The sequence below is a fragment of the Pleurodeles waltl genome, chromosome 4_2 (assembly GCF_031143425.1).
Source record: "Pleurodeles waltl isolate 20211129_DDA chromosome 4_2, aPleWal1.hap1.20221129, whole genome shotgun sequence".
Lineage (NCBI taxonomy): Eukaryota > Metazoa > Chordata > Amphibia > Caudata > Salamandridae > Pleurodeles > Pleurodeles waltl.
The window spans coordinates 375202354-375222747 of record NC_090443.1 but is presented as its reverse complement, the minus strand read 5'-3'; positions in this window follow the sequence as shown (position 1 = coordinate 375222747).

Genomic DNA, 20394 nt, shown 5'->3' with positions numbered 1-20394 from the left:
TAGATATCATAATTGCCAGCGGCTTAATTTTCAACTCTAAAACTGTAAAATAAGCCTCAAACAAATATAATGGACCAATGATGAATTTATTTTTGACTCTGCATTATGTGCACTCCTATGCGTCAAAACATATAACGCACAAGCTGTATGTGTGAAAAAATGACGCATAGCGGAAAAAAACGGCGGCCATTTTATGCAGGATGTGATGTAATAGGATATCCTGTTTACAGAATCTGTACAGTGGGTGTACTTTCACTTTCACTTTGCAGTCTCAGATTATTCTAGACTGTGTGGCTGTGTGGAAAGTGTTGTCCTGTGTATTAGTGCTTTTGTGTCCAGTGTACCTTCTCAATTGTGCTTTTGTCATCATTGTCTTGTTGTTGAATACTGTCTGAGTCTGTGTTGTATTATTTTGTCAAGTCCAGTGTTTCATTTATTGTCTGTGGGAGTCTGTTGTGGGTACTGTAATATAGGGGTTAGTTGGGCTCTTCTTCTTAAGTTTTCTTTGTTTTTCACCACTCTACCTTTCCCCATTTCCCCCTTTTCCTTTTTCTCCAACTTTTTCCCCTTTGTCAGTGCTGACATGTCTGGTAGGCCATGGCTTGCCAGGATGGGTGAGGAGGATTTATGTGGATTTATATGGCTTGTTTGCCATTTCCTCCCACTCATGCTGGAGGCTGGGGGTAGGGTGATACAGGGGTATCACACGGAGGCCCGTAAAGTCCGGTGGGGGAAGGTGCGCCATCACTTGGTCCGTGTATATGGTAGCCTAAGGAATGAACATCAAGTGAACCACCTCTGGGCTGATCTGAAATCCAGAGAGCAAGATCTGCTGGACCACCTGGGAATCAGGATTGGTGGCCATGTTGGTGAGTACACATCAATTACATGTGCACAATTGAAAGCTGTGTGGCGACATGTGATGATTGTTACCCAATCTGCCAGATAAGTAGCTGACTGTGTGTAATGCTAGGGAAACCTACTGGGTAATTGTTGCACAATGTGAAGGAAGACAAATGCTAGCAGTCAGGTAGCTCATGTTTTCGACACATACCGGTTGCCTGTAGCAGTATGTAATGTAGTGCTGCCTTTGTGTCAGACAAACAACACGTTAATGACTCAATTAGAAGTCTACAGGTCACAATAGCCAGTGAAAAATGGATGTTGAAACATCATACCTACATATGTAGACGCCATAGCTAGACTGACATTTGTAAACCCAACATGATGCTATAAATGAGTGCTACCTTCACGTCAATTGAAGTTAGCAATGTTGTCCACACATATGTCACATGTGTGTCTGGTTGGTGTGTAGGGAAAATGACCACATAGGCTGTTTGAGTTTGAGAGGTCATGCAGTCCTCAAGTAACCAGCTTTTGGATGTCTCTCTTGCATGCACATGATGAGATGAATGCACCCCTATATTGTTGGGGCATACTAATGGAGGTGCATCTTTGACACCACATGACTGTCCAGGCCACTGCATGTGTGTAGTAGGGTGTGTAACTGTAGCAGGACACTCATCCAATGTAAATGTTGCTCAAGAATAATTCCATGCAGTATGAGCATGTGTGAAAGTGTTTCATTACTTATGTCATATTCTCACATTGTCTTTGTAATTGCAATTGTTTGTAAGTGCACGGATTCTGAGTATATTCTTCCTTCCATGCTTTACAGGTGGACCTGCACCGTACACTGTGGGAGAGGTGGCTCATTTTGCGGACCCCGACACCTACAGTGAGTGTTGCATGTGTGCTATTTTTAATGTTTGCTGGTGATGCATGATGGACTACTGTGTGTTCAACAGAATTCAAGGTCTGATGCACTGCCCATTCATTAGTATTGTTCCATTGGTGGGATTTCAATTATCACTTCATTTTGAGTAGACCTATGCTTATCCATTTCTCAGATTTTGGGTCTGTAGGCCATTCCAGTAGGGCCCGCTATAGGGAATGGGGTGAGTCATGTGGCATACACTGGTTAATATAAGAGTTGCTCTGGGACTTGTCTCGGACTGAGTCTGCATTTCAGACTGACATTCTCCCAGATAGCTTCTGCAAAAGGCTTGTCTGAAATATGCTGCTTCCCTAGTTAACGATGGACTGAGTACACTGTAGGTTGGATCTTCCGGGGGCATGTACTTCCACAAGTTGAACTAGAAGTGTCTGGGACTAGAGTGCAATGGCCTAGGTGTACATTCTGGTGGTGTTTGTCTTGCCATCCTCTGCTGCTGGTCCAGATGGCTGTCCCCTTTGGGAACAAAGGGAGGCACAGGTGCAGGGCCTGGGGTGGTAGGGGCAGGCTCATCCTGAGGCAGGGACTCCCTCTCTACAGCTGACAGTGTTGTATTTTGACTTTGGTCATAATGTGATAAATGTCATGCATCACTCCAGTCAAGGAGCACAAATTGGAATTGATGTTCTGCATCTCTGCATTGTTCACCCTCTGGACCTGCTTAGTGTCCAAGAGCTCATTTAGGACCTGGCCCATCACGTCTTGGGATAGTTGGACTGATCCCAAGATTTGGTCAAGGTTGGTCTAGCTAATTAACACCCCATTGGCCTCCCTTGGCTGGCCCACAGGTTCCCTCTCACAACCCCTACGCCACTAGCCTGTGCCCTTCAAGTGTGCCCCAGACCACTGCCACCTGGCAGAGCTGCGGGCTGAGTTGTTGGTGGCTCATCAGTAGCCAGGACTGGGGGGCACAGGATTGGTGTGTGGGTTTTCAGTGCACAGGAAGTGAAGGGGTCCTCACACTGAGGTCTTTTTGCAGCTGTAGTGGAAGGCGTAGCTGTGGACTGGGTTTGACTCACTGGAGCTCTGTGGCCAGAAATACCGGAAGGACCAACTTGCTTCTCATCATCCAGACTTGCAGCATTAGAGCCCTCACTGAAGGCTTGCTACTGAACTGGAGTAGAGGTGTCTTGGTTGGCAGATGATGCTGTATTGTGCCGGGTGGTTGGACCTGTGAAGGATAAAGAGGATATGTGTTTAAAATATAGGGGCATATTTATACTCCGTTTGCGCCGATTGTGCGTCAAAAAATTTGATGCACAATCAGCGCAAACGTTGCCCCATATTTAAACTCTGGCGCCCAAGCCCGCAGACGACAAAATTCCGCTGTGTGCGTAATTTCTTGGATGCGGCAACCCGCCCTGCGTTAATGATATGCAGGGTAGGCGTTCCCGTCCAAAAAACGACGCAAACGGCCGTGCGTCGTAATTATGCTTCCGGGCAAAAATGACTCTCGGCCGGGAGGCGGAGCAAAAAAATGACGCACAGCCCGATTTGCGTCAAAATTTAACGCCTGGGTCAGGGCAGGCGTTAAAATGGGGCAAACACACCTGTATTTAATCAGAACACACAGAACAAACAGCAGAGCAGCAGAGCAGCAACAGGGAGACATGGAGGTGATTTTTATCCAGCGTGCACGTAGACGCAGAGCCCAGCAGCAACAACAGCAGCTACAACAACACCAGCAGGGACCCCAAAGGCAGCGCAGAAGGCAGGAGAGAATATTCCGCCCAAGAACAACCCTGCGTGGCCTCAGGGAACACGACATCATCCAGAGGTACCGGTTGAACTGGCAGGCCATTCAGCAGCTGCTGCGCAACATTGAACCGCAGTTGGCCCCCACTTTAGTGACACCCCGCACCATCCCAATAGAAACAAAGCTGCTTGCCGTACTTCACCTGCTGGCAAGTGGCTCTTTTCAAACAACCGGTGCCCTGGTTGGCGGAATATCACAACCATCATTCTCCGCATTTCTACCAAAAGTACTGGATGCCATCATTCGCCTGACACCCCTCCACATCTGCTTCCCTAACACACTGCAGAAGCAGCAGGAAACAAAACAGGGGTTCTACGCAATCAGTGGCTTCCCACACGTCCTTGGTGCAATCGACTGCACACACGTATGCCTTGTGCCACCTGCTGCAACAGAACACCTCTACCGCAACAGGAAGCACACACATTCAATCAACGTGCAGGCCATAGTCGATCACCAGGGATTGATCAGCAACATCGTGGCTAAGTATCCTGGGAGTGTACATGACTCATTCATCTTCCGTCACTGCACCATCAATCAACACTTCCAGGATGGACGGTATGGCAATGGACTACTTGTTGGTAAGTACAGAAACCTACTTATATACACACTGCACAGCAACCCTCTAGGACACACAACACATACACCACAACAGCAACATCTAGACAGGAACACACTGAGGTTGTGACATCACTAGCCATGTTTCTTAACTCACCATTGAACCTGTCACACATCGGAATTTACTGTACAGCCTAATGTTAAGACATTAATGAGTGTGGTTGCCTAAATGTCACCTTGCAAATTGTAAGTGTCACAATGACCTTTACATTAATACATTGCATAAGTTTCAAGGTATGGGATGTACACGGTACTTTGATATGAACGTGTTAACAACACTTCCAAATTTAAATGTGCATGGAACTATCATCTCACCCTCAGTGAAGACACACGGACACCTGTATCACAAGTCACAATGCTAGGGAGGGCACACTGTACTGCAAATCCCAAAACATACTGATGACAAACCGTTAGCAGACAAACACTCGTTCAGCCAAGGAAACAACACAATGCAGATGGTATAGCCTACAAGTATAGGATGTCACATTAGTACACAAAAGAGTCACAGACAACACAAGACAACTACTGCCATTAAAGGTCTTTTCAATAGTGCCAGCTACATCTACATGATCCCATTCTGTGTTTTTCTTTCAGCTGATCAGGGGTATGGCATCCAGCCATGGCTAATGACACCATTTGGGAACCCAAGTACTGCTGCAGAGCGGGCATACAACAACGCCCATAAGAGGACACGCAGCATCGTTGAGCGCACCTTTGGGATCCTCAAGTCAAGGTTCCGCTGCCTTGACATCACTGGCGGTAGCCTACTATATTCCCCCGAGATGGTCTGTAGGATCATACTCACATGTGCAATATTTCACAACATTTGTGTCAAAAGGAACATTCCCTTCCTCGAACCAGACCCATACATGCCTGAAGACGACGAAGAGGAGGATGCTGGCCTGCAACAGGAGGGGGAACAACTAAACACGGCTGCTGGAGTGCGTAGGCGCCAATAGATTGTAAATAATTTCTTTTCATAATTATCACCATCACCACTTAATGCACTATTGTAAATAAACACTGATAACAAACACCACATCATGGTTTAGCCTACTCATTTCTGCCCACCTTTAGCTTGAAATATCTGAAGAAGAATGTCGTCTCATTGAGCAAGAATGATATAACACTCATGACACAAAAAAATACACCACAAATGAAATGGCCACCATACAATGGTCAAATACACACACAATGTAAATGACAGACATCCTGTACAGTTCACCTTTGAAGGGCAATAGCTGAGGACCACACATATGACTCACATACATGTAGTAATCATGGATCATCGTAGCAGATGGCACACAACTAAAACACCATCACTCAACTAGGGGAAAACAGGCCTCATACATCAGGCAGTTCACATGCTAATGCTTCAGGAACAGGAATGTAGTACTAGACTCTTGCCAACAGTAATTCCAACTACTTACTATCATTGCAATGACTATCTGTCACTAGAGTTACACATAAGCAGAACATACACAACACAAGTGCTACACCTATGACAAGCATCCAGCACATCACATCCCATCTACATGTCAGCCCTTTTCTAAAAACATTACACACACTTGCAGCTGCTCACACCCCACCTCTCTGAAGAGGTCCCTGGAATGCCGATTTGTGTACACTGAGATTCCCTTATCTATACACACACACACTCACAAGAGTCATCCAGTGTGCCACACCCTTTCCTATGCCTACCATTGTCATACTACCATCTCACTGCATGGAACTCAGCTCATATAATACACTGGCTTGGAGTTTATAAGGCCTGGTATCACCTGTAGATTGATTCTTCTGTGAAAGGTACTGTAGGCAATTTATCAGCAAATCCCATCTGACAGGACTAGTGAGACACAGATGGAGGTCAAACCAGTGATCCCCTCCATGCACACCACCCAAATGTACATGCCCCGTCCCTGCTGATGCCTCCTACTGCATACATGTTTGAATTTGAGCTATTACATCATTAAGCTTTGACACTAATGTTGCAGTAGAAAACGTTATCAGGGTTCATGTGTCACCTTCAAAACAACACAGGACATACACAGTGTGACATCTCAACTGTCTACTGCTCCCTCTGACCAGTCCTAGTCAGAACACGTGATCATGTAATTACTGAAAGAACTTGTTCCTGATTGACCCAGCATCCTGTCAGCCTGACTGGCACCTGTCCGTGGGTCACTCTACAGATACCTGGGGTCCACCTATGGACCACACGTGCTGTCCAAAACCTCTTGTACCTCAGACACTAATTTGTCATTAGCCTCATCAATGTATACTCAAATACCTAGTATTGCATCATCTGACTGTTATTTGCATCCAATTTGTGACAGTGCCCTTGAATAGCCAAATCTTGGCCCTTCTGTTGTCTGGCCCTCATTATTGCCTAAACTACAAAGTGTGACAGTGGACCAGGACCATAGTGTATGATGGTGTAAATGGCCTCCATCAAAGCCAGCAACCTCAGATAATGTCCATGAAAAGGTAACACATATGAGGACCCTGACTGTTCAAACGCTGAGTAACATTTTTCAAATGATAAAGATGAGTCGTGTGTTGAATACCAGCCATTTACTTCTGCACAGAGGCTATGATGTTTCCTGATACATTACCATCCACAGAGGCCAACTGGAGTAGAAATGTTGCAATGACACATGCCGGATCCAGACACCTGAGACATTATCTCACTCAGCACACCAAGGTTGCCCAGTTGAAAGTCTCATTACACGTTTTCAGTGACAGGGTGGGACCATCCATGTGTAGGTGACCATGTCCTCAATGGCTTCTCTCAAATTTTGCTACAAACAATACCCAATTGAAACAAGATTAGCTGCCACTAACTCATGAGGAGACCTGGAAGTTCCAGTGACAACATACACCCTGACAGTTGATACAGGATCAATATTGGACCACACACATGTACATGTACCATCCAATCAACAAAATATTTGCAAGCAGCCGATCACAGTAGTGTCCCAGTTGTAACCTAGCAGGAAGAATTAAACATTCCACTAAACCAGGTAATGCATAAAGGGCCACATACATCAACAACCTATTTGCCATCAGGACATGAAGAATGTTGAGATTTAGCAAAAAATATCAATGCAAAATGGTATGTCAGATTTCTTCAAAGAATCAATAGGGCAAACGTCAAATGGGCAAATGGGATTACAGAATGGCAAACAGTGAATCATACCCTATTTGCTTCCATGAGCCTGCTGCTGCAGGTTTAGCATTACTGAATTTGGGAAAACCTTGGATAAATTTGCAAGTCTGGAAGAGCAAACCCTAGGGTGCTGGGGGCCTAAGTCCACCTCTACTGCCTCCCAAATAGACATTATATATGCACATGTGAAGCACACACATGCATAAGGCGCATGTGTGGCCTACTTGTCAAAAGTAAAACACATTTAAGATACATTAACTCGTAATTAGGACATGGTTACCCCCTTAAAAAGTGTAGGCGACAATTGCACTACCTATTTGGCCTATATATAATTTTGATTACTGTGATAAATGTGGACACATTTTTGCTAAGGAATACATCCTGGTATCCCATTCATATTTTGAAATTAGCCATCAGCAATTACCCACATATGTGTACAATTATGAGTAATATCCATTCTGACCAATCATTACTATTGCACTGTGAATACCTTCTATACATCCTATAAGGGACATTTGCCATAGCTAACCCCAAATGTGTATCACTTAGCACTGTTTGGTCATGACAAAATTCTTTTCACAATCTGACAAATGAAAGACATATTTGTCATAATGCGTCATATTTCCACGCATACAGCTTGTGCGTCATAATTTTTGACGCACAGGAGTGCAGATAATGCTGAGTCAAAAAAAATCTTAAAAATAGATATAATACTATCCAGCATTACATGGCCACCATCTTTTTCCATAATGCGTCATATTTCCACGCATACAGCTTGTGCGTCATAATTTTTGGCGCACAGGAGTGCAGATAATGCAGAGTCAAAATTATTTTTCATATTTAGATATCATAATTGCCAGCGGCTTAATTTTCAACTCTAAAACTGTAAAATAAGCCTCAAACAAATATAATGGACCAATGATGAATTTATTTTTGACTCTGCATTATGTGCACTCCTATGCGTCAAAACATATAACGCACAAGCTGTATGTGTGAAAAAATGACGCATAGCGGAAAAAAACGGCGGCCATTTTATGCAGGATGTGATGTAATAGGATATCCTGTTTACAGAATCTGTACAGTGGGTGTACTTTCACTTTCACTTTGCAGTCTCAGATTATTCTAGACTGTGTGGCTGTGTGGAAAGTGTTGTCCTGTGTATTAGTGCTTTTGTGTCCAGTGTACCTTCTCAATTGTGCTTTTGTCATCATTGTCTTGTTGTTGAATACTGTCTGAGTCTGTGTTGTATTATTTTGTCAAGTCCAGTGTTTCATTTATTGTCTGTGGGAGTCTGTTGTGGGTACTGTAATATAGGGGTTAGTTGGGCTCTTCTTCTTAAGTTTTCTTTGTTTTTCACCACTCTACCTTTCCCCATTTCCCCCTTTTCCTTTTTCTCCAACTTTTTCCCCTTTGTCAGTGCTGACATGTCTGGTAGGCCATGGCTTGCCAGGATGGGTGAGGAGGATTTATGTGGATTTATATGGCTTGTTTGCCATTTCCTCCCACTCATGCTGGAGGCTGGGGGTAGGGTGATACAGGGGTATCACACGGAGGCCCGTAAAGTCCGGTGGGGGAAGGTGCGCCATCACTTGGTCCGTGTATATGGTAGCCTAAGGAATGAACATCAAGTGAACCACCTCTGGGCTGATCTGAAATCCAGAGAGCAAGATCTGCTGGACCACCTGGGAATCAGGATTGGTGGCCATGTTGGTGAGTACACATCAATTACATGTGCACAATTGAAAGCTGTGTGGCGACATGTGATGATTGTTACCCAATCTGCCAGATAAGTAGCTGACTGTGTGTAATGCTAGGGAAACCTACTGGGTAATTGTTGCACAATGTGAAGGAAGACAAATGCTAGCAGTCAGGTAGCTCATGTTTTCGACACATACCGGTTGCCTGTAGCAGTATGTAATGTAGTGCTGCCTTTGTGTCAGACAAACAACACGTTAATGACTCAATTAGAAGTCTACAGGTCACAATAGCCAGTGAAAAATGGATGTTGAAACATCATACCTACATATGTAGACGCCATAGCTAGACTGACATTTGTAAACCCAACATGATGCTATAAATGAGTGCTACCTTCACGTCAATTGAAGTTAGCAATGTTGTCCACACATATGTCACATGTGTGTCTGGTTGGTGTGTAGGGAAAATGACCACATAGGCTGTTTGAGTTTGAGAGGTCATGCAGTCCTCAAGTAACCAGCTTTTGGATGTCTCTCTTGCATGCACATGATGAGATGAATGCACCCCTATATTGTTGGGGCATACTAATGGAGGTGCATCTTTGACACCACATGACTGTCCAGGCCACTGCATGTGTGTAGTAGGGTGTGTAACTGTAGCAGGACACTCATCCAATGTAAATGTTGCTCAAGAATAATTCCATGCAGTATGAGCATGTGTGAAAGTGTTTCATTACTTATGTCATATTCTCACATTGTCTTTGTAATTGCAATTGTTTGTAAGTGCACGGATTCTGAGTATATTCTTCCTTCCATGCTTTACAGGTGGACATGCACCGTACACTGTGGGAGAGGTGGCTCATTTTGCGGACCCCGACACCTACAGTGAGTGTTGCATGTGTGCTATTTTTAATGTTTGCTGGTGATGCATGATGGACTACTGTGTGTTCAACAGAATTCAAGGTCTGATGCACTGCCCATTCATTAGTATTGTTCCATTGGTGGGATTTCAATTATCACTTCATTTTGAGTAGACCTATGCTTATCCATTTCTCAGATTTTGGGTCTGTAGGCCATTCCAGTAGGGCCCGCTATAGGGAATGGGGTGAGTCATGTGGCATACACTGGTTAATATAAGAGTTGCTCTGGGACTTGTCTCGGACTGAGTCTGCATTTCAGACTGACATTCTCCCAGATAGCTTCTGCAAAAGGCTTGTCTGAAATATGCTGCTTCCCTAGTTAACGATGGACTGAGTACACTGTAGGTTGGATCTTCCGGGGGCATGTACTTCCACAAGTTGAACTAGAAGTGTCTGGGACTAGAGTGCAATGGCCTAGGTGTACATTCTGGTGGTGTTTGTCTTGCCATCCTCTGCTGCTGGTCCAGATGGCTGTCCCCTTTGGGAACAAAGGGAGGCACAGGTGCAGGGCCTGGGGTGGTAGGGGCAGGCTCATCCTGAGGCAGGGACTCCCTCTCTACAGCTGACAGTGTTGTATTTTGACTTTGGTCATAATGTGATAAATGTCATGCATCACTCCAGTCAAGGAGCACAAATTGGAATTGATGTTCTGCATCTCTGCATTGTTCACCCTCTGGACCTGCTTAGTGTCCAAGAGCTCATTTAGGACCTGGCCCATCACGTCTTGGGATAGTTGGACTGATCCCAAGATTTGGTCAAGGTTGGTCTTGCTAATTAACACCCCATTGGCCTCCCTTGGCTGGCCCACAGGTTCCCTCTCACAACCCCTACGCCACTAGCCTGTGCCCTTCAAGTGTGCCCCAGACCACTGCCACCTGGCAGAGCTGGGGGCTGAGTTGTTGGTGGCTCATCAGTAGCCAGGACTGGGGGGCACAGGATTGGTGTGTGGGTTTTCAGTGCACAGGAAGTGAAGGGGTCCTCACACTGAGGTCTTTTTGCAGCTGTAGTGGAAGGCGTAGCTGTGGACTGGGTTTGACTCACTGGAGCTCTGTGGCCAGAAATACCGGAAGGACCAACTTGCTTCTCATCATCCAGACTTGCAGCATTAGAGCCCTCACTGAAGGCTTGCTACTGAACTGGAGTAGAGGTGTCTTGGTTGGCAGATGATGCTGTATTGTGCCGGGTGGTTGGACCTGTGAAGGATAAAGAGGATATGTGTTTAAAATATAGGGGCATATTTATACTCCGTTTGCGCCGATTGTGCGTCAAAAAATTTGATGCACAATCAGCGCAAACATTGCCCCATATTTAAACTCTGGCGCCCAAGCCCGCAGACGACAAAATTCCGCTGTGTGCGTAATTTCTTGGATGCGGCAACCCGCCCTGCGTTAATGATATGCAGGGTAGGCGTTCCCGTCCAAAAAACGACGCAAACGGCCGTGCGTCGTAATTATGCTTCCGGGCAAAAATGACTCTCGGCCGGGAGGCGGAGCAAAAAAATGACGCACAGCCCGATTTGCGTCAAAATTTAACGCCTGGGTCAGGGCAGGCGTTAAAATGGGGCAAACACACCTGTATTTAATCAGAACACACAGAACAAACAGCAGAGCAGCAGAGCAGCAACAGGGAGACATGGAGGTGATTTTTATCCAGCGTGCACGTAGACGCAGAGCCCAGCAGCAACAACAGCAGCTACAACAACACCAGCAGGGACCCCAAAGGCAGCGCAGAAGGCAGGAGAGAATATTCCGCCCAAGAACAACCCTGCGTGGCCTCAGGGAACACGACATCATCCAGAGGTACCGGTTGAACTGGCAGGCCATTCAGCAGCTGCTGCGCAACATTGAACCGCAGTTGGCCCCCACTTTAGTGACACCCCGCACCATCCCAATAGAAACAAAGCTGCTTGCCGTACTTCACCTGCTGGCAAGTGGCTCTTTTCAAACAACCGGTGCCCTGGTTGGCGGAATATCACAACCATCATTCTCCGCATTTCTACCAAAAGTACTGGATGCCATCATTCGCCTGACACCCCTCCACATCTGCTTCCCTAACACACTGCAGAAGCAGCAGGAAACAAAACAGGGGTTCTACGCAATCAGTGGCTTCCCACACGTCCTTGGTGCAATCGACTGCACACACGTATGCCTTGTGCCACCTGCTGCAACAGAACACCTCTACCGCAACAGGAAGCACACACATTCAATCAACGTGCAGGCCATAGTCGATCACCAGGGATTGATCAGCAACATCGTGGCTAAGTATCCTGGGAGTGTACATGACTCATTCATCTTCCGTCACTGCACCATCAATCAACACTTCCAGGATGGACGGTATGGCAATGGACTACTTGTTGGTAAGTACAGAAACCTACTTATATACACACTGCACAGCAACCCTCTAGGACACACAACACATACACCACAACAGCAACATCTAGACAGGAACACACTGAGGTTGTGACATCACTAGCCATGTTTCTTAACTCACCATTGAACCTGTCACACATCGGAATTTACTGTACAGCCTAATGTTAAGACATTAATGAGTGTGGTTGCCTAAATGTCACCTTGCAAATTGTAAGTGTCACAATGACCTTTACATTAATACATTGCATAAGTTTCAAGGTATGGGATGTACACGGTACTTTGATATGAACGTGTTAACACCACTTCCAAATTTAAATGTGCATGGAACTATCATCTCACCCTCAGTGAAGACACACGGACACCTGTATCACAAGTCACAATGCTAGGGAGGGCACACTGTACTGCAAATCCCAAAACATACTGATGACAAACCGTTAGCAGACAAACACTCGTTCAGCCAAGGAAACAACACAATGCAGATGGTATAGCCTACAAGTATAGGATGTCACATTAGTACACAAAAGAGTCACAGACAACACAAGACAACTACTGCCATTAAAGGTCTTTTCAATAGTGCCAGCTACATCTACATGATCCCATTCTGTGTTTTTCTTTCAGCTGATCAGGGGTATGGCATCCAGCCATGGCTAATGACACCATTTGGGAACCCAAGTACTGCTGCAGAGCGGGCATACAACAACGCCCATAAGAGGACACGCAGCATCGTTGAGCGCACCTTTGGGATCCTCAAGTCAAGGTTCCGCTGCCTTGACATCACTGGCGGTAGCCTACTATATTCCCCCGAGATGGTCTGTAGGATCATACTCACATGTGCAATATTTCACAACATTTGTGTCAAAAGGAACATTCCCTTCCTCGAACCAGACCCATACATGCCTGAAGACGACGAAGAGGAGGATGCTGGCCTGCAACAGGAGGGGGAACAACTAAACACGGCTGCTGGAGTGCGTAGGCGCCAATAGATTGTAAATAATTTCTTTTCATAATTATCACCATCACCACTTAATGCACTATTGTAAATAAACACTGATAACAAACACCACATCATGGTTTAGCCTACTCATTTCTGCCCACCTTTAGCTTGAAATATCTGAAGAAGAATGTCGTCTCATTGAGCAAGAATGATATAACACTCATGACACAAAAAAATACACCACAAATGAAATGGCCACCATACAATGGTCAAATACACACACAATGTAAATGACAGACATCCTGTACAGTTCACCTTTGAAGGGCAATAGCTGAGGACCACACATATGACTCACATACATGTAGTAATCATGGATCATCGTAGCAGATGGCACACAACTAAAACACCATCACTCAACTAGGGGAAAACAGGCCTCATACATCAGGCAGTTCACATGCTAATGCTTCAGGAACAGGAATGTAGTACTAGACTCTTGCCAACAGTAATTCCAACTACTTACTATCATTGCAATGACTATCTGTCACTAGAGTTACACATAAGCAGAACATACACAACACAAGTGCTACACCTATGACAAGCATCCAGCACATCACATCCCATCTACATGTCAGCCCTTTTCTAAAAACATTACACACACTTGCAGCTGCTCACACCCCACCTCTCTGATGAGGTCCCTGGAATGCCGATTTGTGTACACTGAGATTCCCTTATCTATACACACACACACTCACAAGAGTCATCCAGTGTGCCACACCCTTTCCTATGCCTACCATTGTCATACTACCATCTCACTGCATGGAACTCAGCTCATATAATACACTGGCTTGGAGTTTATAAGGCCTGGTATCACCTGTAGATTGATTCTTCTGTGAAAGGTACTGTAGGCAATTTATCAGCAAATCCCATCTGACAGGACTAGTGAGACACAGATGGAGGTCAAACCAGTGATCCCCTCCATGCACACCACCCAAATGTACATGCCCCGTCCCTGCTGATGCCTCCTACTGCATACATGTTTGAATTTGAGCTATTACATCATTAAGCTTTGACACTAATGTTGCAGTAGAAAACTTTATCAGGGTTCATGTGTCACCTTCAAAACAACACAGGACATACACAGTGTGACATCTCAACTGTCTACTTCTCCCTCTGACCAGTCCTAGTCAGAACACGTGATCATGTAATTACTGAAAGAACTTGTTCCTGATTGACCCAGCATCCTGTCAGCCTGACTGGCACCTGTCCGTGGGTCACTCTACAGATACCTGGGGTCCACCTATGGACCACACGTGCTGTCCAAAACCTCTTGTACCTCAGACACTAATTTGTCATTAGCCTCATCAATGTATACTCAAATACCTAGTATTGCATCATCTGACTGTTATTTGCATCCGATTTGTGACAGTGCCCTTGAATAGCCAAATCTTGGCCCTTCTGTTGTCTGGCCCTCATTATTGCCTAAACTACAAAGTGTGACAGTGGACCAGGACCATAGTGTATGATGGTGTAAATGGCCTCCATCAAAGCCAGCAACCTCAGATAATGTCCATGAAAAGGTAACACATATGAGGACCCTGACTGTTCAAACGCTGAGTAACATTTTTCAAATGATAAAGATGAGTCGTGTGTTGAATACCAGCCATTTACTTCTGCACAGAGGCTATGATGTTTCTTGATACATTACCATCCACAGAGGCCAACTGGAGTAGAAATGTTGCAATGACACATGCCGGATCCAGACACCTGAGACATTATCTCACTCAGCACACCAAGGTTGCCCAGTTGAAAGTCTCATTACACGTTTTCAGTGACAGGGTGGGACCATCCATGTGTAGGTGACCATGTCCTCAATGGCTTCTCTCAAATTTTGCTACAAACAATACCCAATTGAAACAAGATTAGCTGCCACTAACTCATGAGGAGACCTGGAAGTTCCAGTGACAACATACACCCTGACAGTTGATACAGGATCAATATTGGACCACACACATGTACATGTACCATCCAATCAACAAAATATTTGCAAGCAGCCGATCACAGTAGTGTCCCAGTTGTAACCTAGCAGGAAGAATTAAACATTCCACTAAACCAGGTAATGCATAAAGGGCCACATACATCAACAACCTATTTGCCATCAGGACATGAAGAATGTTGAGATTTAGCAAAAAATATCAATGCAAAATGGTATGTCAGATTTCTTCAAAGAATCAATAGGGCAAACGTCAAATGGGCAAATGGGATTACAGAATGGCAAACAGTGAATCATACCCTATTTGCTTCCATGAGCCTGCTGCTGCAGGTTTAGCATTACTGAATTTGGGAAAACCTTGGATAAATTTGCAAGTCTGGAAGAGCAAACCCTAGGGTGCTGGGGGCCTAAGTCCACCTCTACTGCCTCCCAAATAGACATTATATATGCACATGTGAAGCACACACATGCATAAGGCGCATGTGTGGCCTACTTGTCAAAAGTAAAACACATTTAAGATACATTAACTCGTAATTAGGACATGGTTACCCCCTTAAAAAGTGTAGGCGACAATTGCACTACCTATTTGGCCTATATATAATTTTGATTACTGTGATAAATGTGGACACATTTTTGCTAAGGAATACATCCTGGTATCCCATTCATATTTTGAAATTAGCCATCAGCAATTACCCACATATGTGTACAATTATGAGTAATATCCATTCTGACCAATCATTACTATTGCACTGTGAATACCTTCTATACATCCTATAAGGGACATTTGCCATAGCTAACCCCAAATGTGTATCACTTAGCACTGTTTGGTCATGACAAAATTCTTTTCACAATCTGACAAATGAAAGACATATTTGTCATAATGCGTCATATTTCCACGCATACAGCTTGTGCGTCATAATTTTTGACGCACAGGAGTGCAGATAATGCTGAGTCAAAAAAAATCTTAAAAATAGATATAATACTATCCAGCATTACATGGCCACCATCTTTTTCCATAATGCGTCATATTTCCACGCATACAGCTTGTGCGTCATAATTTTTGGTGCACAGGAGTGCAGATAATGCAGAGTCAAAATTATTTTTCATATTTAGATATCATAATTGCCAGCGGCTTAATTTTCAACTCTAAAACTGTAAAATAAGCCTCAAACAAATATAATGGACCAATGATGAATTTATTTTTGACTCTGCATTATGTGCACTCCTATGCGTCAAAACATATAACGCACAAGCTGTATGTGTGAAAAAATGACGCATAGCGGAAAAAAACGGTGGCCATTTTATGCAGGATGTGATGTAATAGGATATCCTGTTTACAGAATCTGTACAGTGGGTGTACTTTCACTTTCACTTTGCAGTCTCAGATTATTCTAGACTGTGTGGCTGTGTGGAAAGTGTTGTCCTGTGTATTAGTGCTTTTGTGTCCAGTGTACCTTCTCAATTGTGCTTTTGTCATCATTGTCTTGTTGTTGAATACTGTCTGAGTCTGTGTTGTATTATTTTGTCAAGTCCAGTGTTTCATTTATTGTCTGTGGGAGTCTGTTGTGGGTACTGTAATATAGGGGTTAGTTGGGCTCTTCTTCTTAAGTTTTCTTTGTTTTTCACCACTCTACCTTTCCCCATTTCCCCCTTTTCCTTTTTCTCCAACTTTTTCCCCTTTGTCAGTGCTGACATGTCTGGTAGGCCATGGCTTGCCAGGATGGGTGAGGAGGATTTATGTGGATTTATATGGCTTGTTTGCCATTTCCTCCCACTCATGCTGGAGGCTGGGGGTAGGGTGATACAGGGGTATCACACGGAGGCCCGTAAAGTCCGGTGGGGGAAGGTGCGCCATCACTTGGTCCGTGTATATGGTAGCCTAAGGAATGAACATCAAGTGAACCACCTCTGGGCTGATCTGAAATCCAGAGAGCAAGATCTGCTGGACCACCTGGGAATCAGGATTGGTGGCCATGTTGGTGAGTACACATCAATTACATGTGCACAATTGAAAGCTGTGTGGCGACATGTGATGATTGTTACCCAATCTGCCAGATAAGTAGCTGACTGTGTGTAATGCTAGGGAAACCTACTGGGTAATTGTTGCACAATGTGAAGGAAGACAAATGCTAGCAGTCAGGTAGCTCATGTTTTCGACACATACCGGTTGCCTGTAGCAGTATGTAATGTAGTGCTGCCTTTGTGTCAGACAAACAACACGTTAATGACTCAATTAGAAGTCTACAGGTCACAATAGCCAGTGAAAAATGGATGTTGAAACATCATACCTACATATGTAGACGCCATAGCTAGACTGACATTTGTAAACCCAACATGATGCTATAAATGAGTGCTACCTTCACGTCAATTGAAGTTAGCAATGTTGTCCACACATATGTCACATGTGTGTCTGGTTGGTGTGTAGGGAAAATGACCACATAGGCTGTTTGAGTTTGAGAGGTCATGCAGTCCTCAAGTAACCAGCTTTTGGATGTCTCTCTTGCATGCACATGATGAGATGAATGCACCCCTATATTGTTGGGGCATACTAATGGAGGTGCATCTTTGACACCACATGACTGTCCAGGCCACTGCATGTGTGTAGTAGGGTGTGTAACTGTAGCAGGACACTCATCCAATGTAAATGTTGCTCAAGAATAATTCCATGCAGTATGAGCATGTGTGAAAGTGTTTCATTACTTATGTCATATTCTCACATTGTCTTTGTAATTGCAATTGTTTGTAAGTGCACGGATTCTGAGTATATTCTTCCTTCCATGCTTTACAGGTGGACCTGCACCGTACACTGTGGGAGAGGTGGCTCATTTTGCGGACCCCGACACCTACAGTGAGTGTTGCATGTGTGCTATTTTTAATGTTTGCTGGTGATGCATGATGGACTACTGTGTGTTCAACAGAATTCAAGGTCTGATGCACTGCCCATTCATTAGTATTGTTCCATTGGTGGGATTTCAATTATCACTTCATTTTGAGTAGACCTATGCTTATCCATTTCTCAGATTTTGGGTCTGTAGGCCATTCCAGTAGGGCCCGCTATAGGGAATGGGGTGAGTCATGTGGCATACACTGGTTAATATAAGAGTTGCTCTGGGACTTGTCTCGGACTGAGTCTGCATTTCAGACTGACATTCTCCCAGATAGCTTCTGCAAAAGGCTTGTCTGAAATATGCTGCTTCCCTAGTTAACGATGGACTGAGTACACTGTAGGTTGGATCTTCCGGGGGCATGTACTTCCACAAGTTGAACTAGAAGTGTCTGGGACTAGAGTGCAATGGCCTAGGTGTACATTCTACTCATGATCATGGGTGTTCTTGCTCCTCTGTGTGTGTAGTAAAATATGCCTCACTGGTAGTATGTGATGTTGGCCTAAGTCAGTACATTTTGACATGTGTGGACCTTGGATAGGACAAGGTTTAGCTGACTCCAATTTGTTGCTAGGCCTTCACTGGTGTTGTGTGTGTGGAGGCAAAAACTTGTTGAGCTTTCTAGACACTCCTGGGTGTGCATTGATTATGGGATTGTTGGTTGTTCTTCCCACCCCACCCTCAAAGACTGCCATGTGTTTGGGAATAGGGTACCTAGGACTGTAGCAACCAGTATGTTACACATACTTGTGACCATTTGCAACTTTGTTTTGAACCTAGTGTACACACTCGGTTATGGCACATGAGTTCTATACTAGCAAAAACAAATACAAATGGGAGATATTGAGGGTTGTTATTGTTATCACATAGACTGACATATGTAGTCAAGGCAATAGGCGGAGGAGGTGCAGCCATAATGTCAGCTGCATTACCAATTATTTTGATGAGAAGTTTAGGCTGATGTCACCCATCATGTATAGACATGTATATGCTAGGTGTGAGATGCCCTTTTGTATGCAGGCTTCCCATGTACTTCCTCTGAGACTTTCAATGATCTATGTGTTGAAATTAGCTGTTAAAACTACAGTAAAAGTAATTTCCAATTGACCCAATGTGCTATTCCACCCAATGCATTTCCTATGGTAAATAGTTGCCCTTTCTCTTCACAGCTGCAAACATGAGTGCCGCACAGAGGCATGATTTTGAAAGGCGGGCAATGAGATACCTGCACATCCTGCAGGTGCAGTCGGGGTTCCGACGGATGGCCCGAAAATACCAGGCGGATCGGGCCTCCGGAGCATGGTGGGCCTCACCACAGGGTGGGCCAACGTTGCCCACTACAGCCACCACCACCACATCCACCAGTTCTCCCCAAGTGGCCCCAGCAACGGCGGGGACAGTTGTCCCTGCCTCTGCAGCACGACCTGGACCCAGCAATTTCAGAGCTGCAGGACAGTCCAGTGGGCTACAAACAACTCCCATACCGAGCACCTCTGCCAGCACACAGACAACAGCAGCACCTCCAATTGACCCTGCGGCATTCCAGGCTTTAGACCGGAAAATGGACAAGTTCATTCGGAAGGTGGACAAGGTGAGCCAGGATGTGGCGTACATTAAGAAGCGGGTCAGGTCCATCAGGCGGACCCTACGGAGGGCCAACCTCTAGGACTTATTTGGTTCATTTAAATTTATCCCTCCCCTCTCTCCTCTTTCCTTTTTATCATGATAGGTGGGTTTTGGGGATTAGTGTTAGGTTAGTATAGGTTGTTAGCTTATTTAGTGTTAGGGAGGAGGGTTGGGGGTCCTTATTCTTTCTAGTTTTCATTTTTGAGTGTGTGGGTGGGTGGGTGGGGGTCAATGTTGGGATTCCTGTCTGTTTATAAAAAAATAAAAAAATAAAAATAAAAAAAAATTATAAAAAAAATACAAAATAATATATGATTGTTTAGGATAGTATAGTATGTGTGTAGGTTAGTATATGTTGTCCTGCGTGTGTCCTGTCTCATAATGGTGGGTGGGGGGGTTGATGTTTAGATTGATTCGTTATATGTGTAGGGTAAGTTTAGATTAGGTTAGTTAGGGACAGTTGTGGGTAAGGAGTAGTCAGGTTAGATTAGTGTAGGTATGACTTTTCCCTTAGTTGCCTCTGGTGTGAATACATATGAATAAATATATAGTTAACCCTTTGCATTATGTGTTAACTGCTACTTGATCATGTCCTTGACATCAGTGTAGGTGAATGTTTTTCTATGACATTTGTGTCCTAT